Here is a 10,650-nt window from a genome sequence, read left to right as displayed (position 1 = left end):
CATATGGTTCTTGTCCTTTCTTGTATTAATGTAGTATATAACATTGATTGATTTGTGAATGTTGAAGCACCTTTGCAGCCTAGGAATAAATATCACTTGGATATGGTGAATAAACCTTTTAATGTACTGTTGGATCCTATTGGTTGATATCTTGGTGAGTATTTTGGTATCCATGTTCATCAGGGATATTGGTCTGTAATCCCCCTTTTTGGTGGGTTCTTTTCAGGTTTGGGGATCAAGGTAATGCTGACCTCATAGAATGAGTTTGGAACTTTTCCTTCCATCTCTATTTTTTGAAACAGCTTCATAATAATGGATATTCTTGGGGCATCCCCAGTGGCTCAGCGGTTTGGTGCTGCCTTAAACCCAGGGCATGATCCGGGAAATCCGGGATTGAGTCCCACATTCAGCTCCCTGCATGGAGCCTGCGTCTCCCTCTGCCTGGGTCTCTGCCTCTCTGTGTGTGTGTGTCTTTAATGAACAAATAAAATCTTTTTAAAAATAGATATTATTTTTTAAATGTTTGGTAAAATTCCCCTGGGAAGACATCTGGCCCTGGACTCGTTTTTGAGAGATTTTTGATTGCTGCTTCAATTTCATTGCTGGTTATGGGTCTGTTCAAGTTTTCTAGTTCTTCCTGTCTCAGTTTTGGTAGTTTGTACATCTCTAGGAATGCATTCATTTCTTCCAGATTGCCTAATTTGTTGGCATACAGTTGTTCATAATATGTTCTTATAATTGTTTGTATTTCTTTGGTGTTGATTGTGTCACCTGTGAGACTCCCTCAAACTCATCAAACTTCAGGAACTTCAACCTATCAATTTTATCTTTTAGAAACTAAGGAATTGCTGGAACAGAAAAAGAAGTATTTTTCAAAATATGTGTTTATTTATTTGAGAAAGCGAGGTAGTATGAGCAGGGGAAGAGTCAGATGGTGAAGCAGACTCCTAGTTGAGTGGGGATCTTGACTCAATCCGGAGACTCCAGGATTATGACCCAACCTGGAGACAGACGCTTAACCCACTGAGCCACCCAGGTACACTAGAAAAAGAAACATTTTTAGTACAACCCACTATGATTCACTAGAATGAACATAACATGTAAAATAGTTACCTCAGCTTCATTATAATGTTAAAATACCCACCCTGGGTAGGGCGTAAACTTCATTAGTATAACATACAAAATTTTATAGGCATGTCTTCTCAGTGCACACGTGCAACTTTATGCCTGCCTATTACCTGCAATGATAAGGCCTCTTCCTTGGAATATTCTTCCCAAACCCTAATGAAATGAGACTGCTTATCCCTGTTCAGAGAATAATGGCTTCGAAAATTATTCCCCATGATCTACTTATTTCCTGCAAATAAAGATGATGTTATGAGGCAACTCCAATTGGTATGGTCTATGTTGGTACCTAACCAAGAATCAGACTCACATTGGTTTGGCAACATTTCTTTATAAATCCCAGGTGTGGGTGTGGAAATACTGAAGGTTGACAAAGTTACAATCAACCTGTCCAGCATTTTATAGAATTTCTTTTTTTAAAAAGATTTTATTTATTTATTCATGAGAGACACAGAGAGAGAGACAGGCAGAGACACAGGCAGAGGGAGAAGCAGGCTCCATGCGGGGAGCATGACGTGGGACTTGATCCTGGGTCTCCAGGATCAGTCCCTGGGCTGAAGGTGGCGCTAAACCGCTGAGCTACCAAGGCAGCCTATTTTATAGAATTTCTTAAAAATTCAAAAGCTTCATGTCTTTTGCCCATTTCATGATTGGATCATTTGTTTCTTTGCTGTTGAGTTTAATAAGTTCTTTCTAGATCTTGGAAACTAGCCCTTTATCTGATACGTCATTTGCAAATATCTTCTCCCATTCTGTAGGTTGTCTTTTAGTTTTGTTGACTGTATCCTTTGCTGTGCAAAAGCTTCTTATCTTGATGAAGTCCCAATAGTTCATTTTTGCTTTTGTTTCTTTTGCCTTTGTGGATGTATCTTGCAAGAAGTTACTGTGGCTGAGTTCAAAAAGGGTATTGCCTGTGTTCTCCTCTAGGATGAGCACTGGGTGTTATTCTGTATGTTGGCAAATTGAACACCAATAAAAAATAAATTTATTATTAAAAAATTCAAAAGCTTTTCCTTAAAATAGTAAGTAAAATAAGAAAAAATAGTAATCCACATAATATCAATACCAAAAATCTAAATATTCTTTACTACAGTGTAAAGAATTATGCACACATTAAATATGCCCTCTTTTGCTTTATTGAGTCTTGTGGAGACTAAAATCCAACAAAGACCACTAGGAAAACCTTGCCATCATTTTATGCTAGATAGATGGCTGTTTTTTAACTAATATGCAATATTTTCACATTCATTCATTCATTACTTTGTAAAATTTTTTGAGAATGTACATTGTGTTAAAGATTATTAAGTAGATGAAGAGATAGGAAAGTAACCGATATGATTTCTTCCTTCAAATAACAGAGTAGGATGACAGATATATAAAGATCTTGTGAAACACAATATGACCAGTGCAATATAATAAAGGCAACATAACTCTAGTTTCTTTGGGAAATTCTTATTAAATATTTATACCTTCTAACAAAAATTCTCAGCCTCTTGAAATTTCCCAAATGATGAAAGCAAGAAGAAAATTCCAGGCCTTCAGGAAATATCCCATTGATTGAATAATATTTCTGTTTCTAAAGCAAACTGCCTAGGGAAATAGCCTGATTAATAGATAACCTTGCTTTATGTTTTTAGCTGTGGAATAGTAGTTGAGTTCTAAATTATTAAATTGAAAGCAAAACAAAATCTGGTCAGCAAGAACACATGATAAGCATCAAAGGAAACTATTCTGTTTTAAAATGGCTCATTTCATGACTTCTCAGTTAACAAAATAACTGGGTTTTTGTTGTTGTTGTTGTTGTTATGTTATGTCTCTTTTTTCAATAGGTTGCTTTGGTAGCTATTTTGAATAAGTTCATAGAGATTACTTCAAATAATTTACAACACATAGCTCAAGACTCCCATTCCTTGATTTATACCTTTAATCAAATATCATGCTATCCAACTATGGTGAGATGAAAGGAGTAGTGACTCAGAATGTGATTGTTTTTCTCTATGCATCAGGAAATAATCCACTGTGAAGGTCTTACATGTCTCCATCCTTCTGCACCAGAAATTTCACCAAACGTTTTCAAGCACCAGAATGGGAATGTCCTTGGATTATACAAATAGTCTATACATGCTGCCAGTTATTGATTACCCAGATCAAAGATAAAGGAGACATAGAAGGTCATTGGAAACAGTTAAAGCCACACCCCATGCCCCCCAATTTCTCTATTAAAGTGTTTAAGCAGTGACACAGTAAATAATTATTTTTTTCCTATTCCTTCTGATGTAAAATATAGCAAAATATTTTTATGCTAGTAGGAGTGAGGCAAGAGAAAAAGAAAGATAAATGGTATATATACAAGTGTATTTAATAGCTCTCTGCACTTCAAAATTACCTCTCTTGAGTATTAATAGCTACTGAATTGCTTAAGAGGCTCTAATGTAAACATAGAGGCAATCATCTCCAAAAGCACCATTGAAGAAACTTCTACACAGAACAATTTACTAGTTCATTTGTAAAGTGTCCAAAGAGATATGCAGACATCAACAATAAGCCAAGAAAAGTGACCCTTGGTCTAATAAAACAATTATTTTAGTGCTTCAAGTCACATAGTTACTACCTGAGGTCTGTAAACACTTTAACCTATATTTATGTGTTCCTATTCACTTCTTTGTTTCTCTTCCCCGTCCGTATAGAAAATTCTAAAATCTTTTTGCAGTCTATGCCTAAACTACAATAAATATGCAGTGGGTGGAAAGTATATTTCCACCATGATAGACTTGTGATTATATATGGATGGATGTTCACACAGTTCTAAATCAACCCAGACAGAATTAGTCTAGTTTCAGACTAAGTTGCATATACCTGTAAAATGTATTAATACATTTATGTATTACATACAAGATACATACAAGATACATACATTACATACATACATACATTACATACATATGTATTACATAGGTCTTGTTAATACAAGACCATAATTAAAAAAAGTAGCTCCCAGGTAATTAGTCTTCACTTTCACTAATGTAGATTTGTCACTTTATTTCCTTAGCAGTAGCAAAATTAAATGTGTAAAATATTTTCTCATGACCAATTAGCTCTGAAAGTTGCAAGAAGTTGTGTCTGGAATGGTATAGTCCATGAGACATAGCTCAAATAATCAACATGTTATTACCTAATATGGGTTGAAGAGAAGGAATAAGCAGAAAGAAAATTTAATTGTAGATCTGTTTTTACAATAGTTTGATTGGCTCTCACTCTTTGCAGAGTTTATGTGGAAAATAAAAAAGATAGCAATTCAGCAACATGGTAGGATATAAAATCAATGCACAGAAATCAGTTGCATATTTATGTACTAACAATGAGATTGAAGAAAGAGAAATTAAGAAATCAATCCCATTTGCAATTGCACCCAAAACTATTAGATACCTAGGAATAAACCTAACCGAAGATATAAAGGATCTGTGCTCTAAAAACTACAAAACACTTATGAAAAAAATTGAGAAAGACACAAAGAGTTGGAAAAAATTCCATGCTCATGGATTGGAAGAATAAATATTATAAAAATATTTATGCTACCCTGGGCAATTTACAGGTTCAATGCAATCCCTATCAAAATACCATGGACTTTCTTCAGAGAGCTGGGACAAATATTCCTAAGATTTGTATGGAACCAGAAAAGACCCTGAGTAGCCAGAGAAATGATGACAAAGAAAACCAAGGCTGGGGGCATCACAATGCCAGACTTCCAGCTGTATTACAAAGCTGTGATCATCAAGACAGTGTGGTACTGGCACAAAAACAGACACATAGATCAATGGAGCAGAATAGAGAACCCAGAAATGGACCCTCAACTCTATGGTCAACTCATCTTCAACAGGGCAGGAAACAATACCTAATGGAAGAAAGATAGTCTCTTCAACAAATAGTATTGGGAATGTTGGACAGCCACATGCAGAAAAATGAAACTGGACCACTTTCTGACACCATACACACAAAAGAAAACCTAAAAATGGATAAAAGACCTAATTGTGAGGCAGGAATCTATCAAAATCCCAAAGGAGATCACAGGCAGCAACCTCTATGACCTCAGCCATAGTAACTTCTTCCCAGATGTGTCTCAAAGCAAGGGAAGCAAAAGCAAAAATGAACTACTGGGACTTCATCCAAAAAAAAGGCTTCTTCATAGCAAAGGAAACAGTCACAAGTGAAATAAGTCAATCAGAGAAAGACAATTATATGATTTCACTAAAATGTGGAATATAAGAAACAACACAGAGAATCATAGGGTATGGGAGAGAGATCTGAATAGGAAATCATCACAAAAGAGAAAAACCATGAGAGACTCTTAATTATAGGAAACAAACTGAGGGTTGCTGGAGAGAAGTTGAGTAGGGAGATAGGGCAATTTCTTGATAAGCTGCTTTAAGGAGGGTATCTAATGTGATGAGCACTGGGTAGGATACACAACTGAAAAAATATTGAACACTACATCTGGATCTAAGTATGTACTATATGTTGGATAATTGAATTTAAATTTAAGAAAAAAGGAAAAAAATAGTATGATTGGACTTTTAAAGATGGCAGAGGAGTAGGAGATCTTAGTTTTGTCTGGTCCCAGGAATTCAGCTAGATAGCTATCCAATCAGTCTGAATACCTGTGAACTCAACCAGCGGTCTAAGAAATGAATTGCTGCAAGTCTATAAATAGAAAGGTGACCACTTGCTGTAAGAATAAAAAGACAGAAAAACTCATCTCAAAAAGGAAGAAGAGGCAGTACTGACTGCTAGGGAACTAACTAGTATGGATATAAATAAGATGTCTGAAATAGAGTTCAGAATAATGATTATAAAGATACTAGCTGGCTTTGTAAAAAGCTTAGAAGACTCTAGAGAATCCATTTCTGGAGAAATAAAAGAACTAAAGTGTAATCAAGTTGACATAAAAAAGGTTATTAATGAGATTCAATTTAAAATGGAGGCTCTTACTGCTAGGATAAATGGTGCAAAAGAGAGAATTACTGATATAGAAGACAAAATGATAAAAAAATAAAGAACCTGAGAAAAAGAGAGATAAATAACTACAGGATCATGAGGGAAGAATTTGAGAGATCCATGATACCATAAAGTAAAGCAATATTAGAATAGTTTGGGTCACAGAAGAAGAGGAAAGAGAGAGGAAGTAGAAGGTGTCTTGGAGGAAATTATAGCAGAGAAATTTCCTAATCTAGGGAAAGAAATGTGCATTCAAGTCAAGAAGGTACAGAGAACCCCCATTCAAAATCAATAAAATTATGTCAACATCTGGATATATGTGAGACTTGCAAATCTCAGACAACGAAAATGCTGAAAGAAGCTTGGGACAAAAAGTCCAAAACCTAAGAGGGTAGAAACATTAAACTTTAGAATGGAAAAAGACAGCAGATCTGTCCACAGAGACCTGGCAGGTCAGAAAATAATTGCATGATATATTCAGGGTACCTAATGAGAAAAACATGCAACAAGAATACTTTATCCAGCAAGGCTGTGTTTTAAGTAGGAGAGATTAAAAGCTTCCAGGACAAATAGAAGCTAAAAGAATTTGTGATCACTAAACCAGTGCTGCAAGACTTATTAGAGAGAATCATTTAAGTGAAGAGAAAGCCCAAAAGTAACATAGGCCAGAAAGGAACAGACAATATACAGAAACAGTGACTTTACAGGTAATACAACGGCACTGAATTCCTATCTTTCCATTGTTACTCTGAATGTAAATGGGCTAAATGCCCCAATCAAAGGACACAGGGTATCAGAATGGAATAAAAACCAAGACCCATTGATGTGCTGTCTATAAGAGATACATTTTGGACCCATAGACACCTCCAGATTGAATGTGAGGGGGTATAAAACTAAACAAAAGAAAGCAGAGATAGAAATCCTTATATCAGACAAATTAGATTTTAAACCAAAGACTAATAAGAGATGAGGAAGGACACTATATCATAATTAAAGGGTCTATCCAACAAAAAGATCTAACAATTGTATATTTAATGCCCTAACATGGGAGCAGCCAAATATTATATAACCCAGTTAATAACAAAGGTAAAGAAAAACATCAATAATAACACAATAGATCTTGGAAACTAGCCCTTTATCTGATATGTCATTTGCAAATATCTTCTCCCATTCTGTAGGTTGCCTTTGAGTTTTGTTGACTGTATCCTTTGCTGTGCAAAAGCTTCTTATCTTGATGAAGTCCCAATAGTTCATTTTTGCTTTTGTTTCTTTTGCCTTCGTGGATGTATCTTGCAAGAAGTTACTGTGGCCAAGTTCAAAAAGGGTGTTGCCTGTGTTCTTCTCTAGGATTTTGATGGACTCTTGTCTCACATTTAGATCTTTCATCCATTTTGAGTTTATCTTTGTGTATGGTGCAAGAGAGTGGTCTAGTTTCATTCTTCTGCACGTGGATGTCCAATTTTCCCAGCACCATTTATTGAAGAGACTGTCTTTCTTCCAATGGATAGTCTTTCCTCCTTTATCGAATACTAGTTGCCCATAAAGTTGAGGGTCCACTTCTGGATTCTCTATTCTGTTCCACTGATCTATGTGTCTGTTTTTGTGCCAGTACCACACTGTCTTGATGACCACAGCTTTGTAGTACAACCTGAAATCTGGCATTGTGATGCCCCCAGATATGGTTTTCTTTTTTAAAATTCCCCTGGCTATTCGGGGTCTTTTCTGATTCCACACAAATCTTAAAATAATTTGTTCTAATTCTCTGAAGAACTTACTCAACTCAACACCAAAGAAACAAACAATCCAATCATGAAATGGGCAAAAGACATGAACAGAAATCTCACAGAGGAAGACATAGACATGGCCAACATGCATATGAGAAAATGCTCTGCATCACTTGCCATCAGGGAAATACAAATCAAAACCACAATGAGATACCACCTCACACCAGTGAGAATGGGGAAAATTAACAAGGCAGGAAACAACAAATGTTGGAGAGGATGTGGAGAAAAGGGAACCCTCATACACTGTTGGTGGGAATGTGAACTGGTGCAGCCACTCTGGAAAACTGTGTGGAGGTTCCTCAAACAGTTAAAAATATACCTGCCCTACGACCCAGCAATTGCACTGTTGGGGATTTACTCCAAAGATACAAATGCAATGAAACGCCAGGACACCTGCACCCCGATGTTTATAGCAGCAATGTCCACGATAGCCAAACTGTGGAAGGAGCCTCGGTGTCCAATGAAAGATGAATGGATAAAGAAGATGTGGTTTATGTATACAATGGAATATTACTCAGCTATTAGAAATGACAAATACCCACCATTTGCTTCAACGTGGATGGAACTGGAGGGTATTATGCTGAGTGAAGTAAGTCAGTCGGAGAAGGACAAACATTATATGTTCTCATTCATTTGGGGAATATAAATAATAGTGAAAGGGAATATAAGGGAAGGGAGAAGAATGTGTGGGAAATATCAGAAAGGGAGACAGAACGTAAAGACTGCTAACTCTGGGAAACGAACTAGGGGTAGTAGAAGGGGAGGAGGGCGGGGGGTGGGACTGAATGGGTGACGGGCACTGGGGGTTATTCTGTATGTTAGTAAATTGAACACCAATAAAAAATAAATTAAAAAATAATAATAACACAATAATAGTAGGTGATATTGACACCTAACTCACAGCAATGGCAAGATCATCTAAGCAGAAGATCAACAAGGAAACAGGACCTTGAATGATGCACTGAATCAGATGGCATTCACAGATATATATAGAGCATTCCATCCTAAAGCAACAGAAAATACATTCTTTTGAGTACACATGGAACATTCTCTCGATTACAGAATTCTCCACATACTGGGTCACAAATCAAGTCTCAACTGGTACCAAAAATAGGGTTATTCTCTGTATATTTTCAGATCACAATGCTTTGAAACTTGAACTCAATCACAAGTGGAAATTTGGAAAGAACTCAAATACATGGAGGTTAAACAATATCCTAACTAAACAATGAATGGGTCAACCAGGAAATTAAAGGATTTTTTAAAAATCATGGAAATAAATGAAAATGAAAATACAACTCTTCAGAACCTTTGGGATGTAGCAAAGGTGGTCTTAAAGGGAAGTATATAGTCTGGAGACCTGGGGGCATCTCCCCTCCTTCCACCTCCTTTCACTAAACTGCTGTTCAGTACTTCTATCCAGGTATTTGGGTCTCCAGTTCTTCGACATCCAAGCCCCAGGCCTCCCAAACACAGCAACCACTTACTTTTCTGAGGGTGCCCCCTCCCTATTTGTGGGCCCCAGGAGTCAGACCCAATTCCCTTCCACACTCCCTTCCCACACCTGCTCCCCAGGACCCTGTCCTGCCTGAAGCATGAAAAGCCGCTATCTTCCACATCTCCAGGCTCTCATCTGCTAATGCTGGGCTCCCTCCAAGGTCCCCCCATCCCAGATTCCCTCTTCTGGAGGCCCTGCCAGGTTCCCAGCAAGTGCAGGTGCAGGGGCGGTGCTGCAGGTGGGACTGAGGCGCCCTCTGGCTGCCAGAATTGCCTTGCAGGACTGAAAAAAAAATGCTCAACATCTAGAAGCATTAGGGAAATACAAATCAAAACCACAAAAAGATGCCACCTCACACTAGTCACAATTGCTAAAATTAACAAGTCAGGAAAGGAGAAATGGTGAAGATGCAGAGAAAGGGGAACCCTCTTATACTTCTAGTGGGAATGCAAGCTGGTACAGCCTCTTAGGAAAAGAGTATGTAAATTCCTCAAAAAGTAAAAAATAGAGCTACTCACTCTGTGACCCAGCAATTTAACTACTAAGTATTTATCCTAAAGACAGAAATGTAGTGATCTGAAGGGACACCTGCACCCCCAATGTTTATAGCAGCTATGTCCACAGTAGCTGAACTATGGAAAGACCCCAAATGTCTAATATTGCCAAATGCAGAGAAAAGAAAGAACCCTATGTTATCAGGAAAATTCTTGTTAGATTTCAACATTGTCTTTTTTCCTCCTCAACATGTTATACTCTTGAAATAGCATAGAAACATGTACTTACTCAAATTTAGTCAAGCACAGAGGACCCAGAAAATAACCTATACAAAGAGAATCTACAAAAAAAAAGAAAGGGAAGAGAAGACTGGATCCATAAGTGGATTTTTCTTCTCTAGAAAAATGTTTCCAGAAAAGTAACAAAAATTATAATAAAATGACCTCTAACTTTTAAAGACAGAGCAAATTAATCTCCTCTATGTTTAAAGAACACAAAACGAAGATTTAAAAAAAGAAAGTTCAGGGAAGGGAAAAAAAAAAAGGAGAATTGTGGGACCCAGGAAATTTAACAAAATCCCCTACCCCTGGACAAGCAGAGCAGGACTGACTCTATTTTGGGCTGCACCCGCCTTGTGCTGACCTGCTTATTACTTAGGGCACTGCCTTGCCCTGATCAAACAAAGACCAGGACACAACCTAACCAGAAATCCCGCTCAGCGGACCAGCATGACTGTGCAACTTTCTGCCTATCCCA

The 10,650-nt window shown here is 37.2% G+C and overlaps 1 protein-coding gene across 1 annotated transcript in view; it reads right to left on the bottom strand.

Annotated features, from left to right (window-relative positions):
* Positions 1-866: 866 nt before the first annotated feature.
* Positions 867-10,650, bottom strand: part of LOC144289799 (uncharacterized) — a 91,993-nt gene continuing 82,209 nt past the window's right edge. Inside the window, exon 5 of the mRNA XM_077858219.1 lies at positions 867-1,041. The gene's annotated coding sequence lies outside the window, so the exon portion shown is untranslated. The remainder of the gene's footprint in view (positions 1,042-10,650) is intronic.

The sequence above is a fragment of the Canis aureus genome, chromosome 2, assembly GCF_053574225.1.
Source record: "Canis aureus isolate CA01 chromosome 2, VMU_Caureus_v.1.0, whole genome shotgun sequence".
Classification (NCBI taxonomy): domain Eukaryota; kingdom Metazoa; phylum Chordata; class Mammalia; order Carnivora; family Canidae; genus Canis; species Canis aureus.
This window is presented reverse-complemented; position numbering and strand designations above follow the sequence as displayed.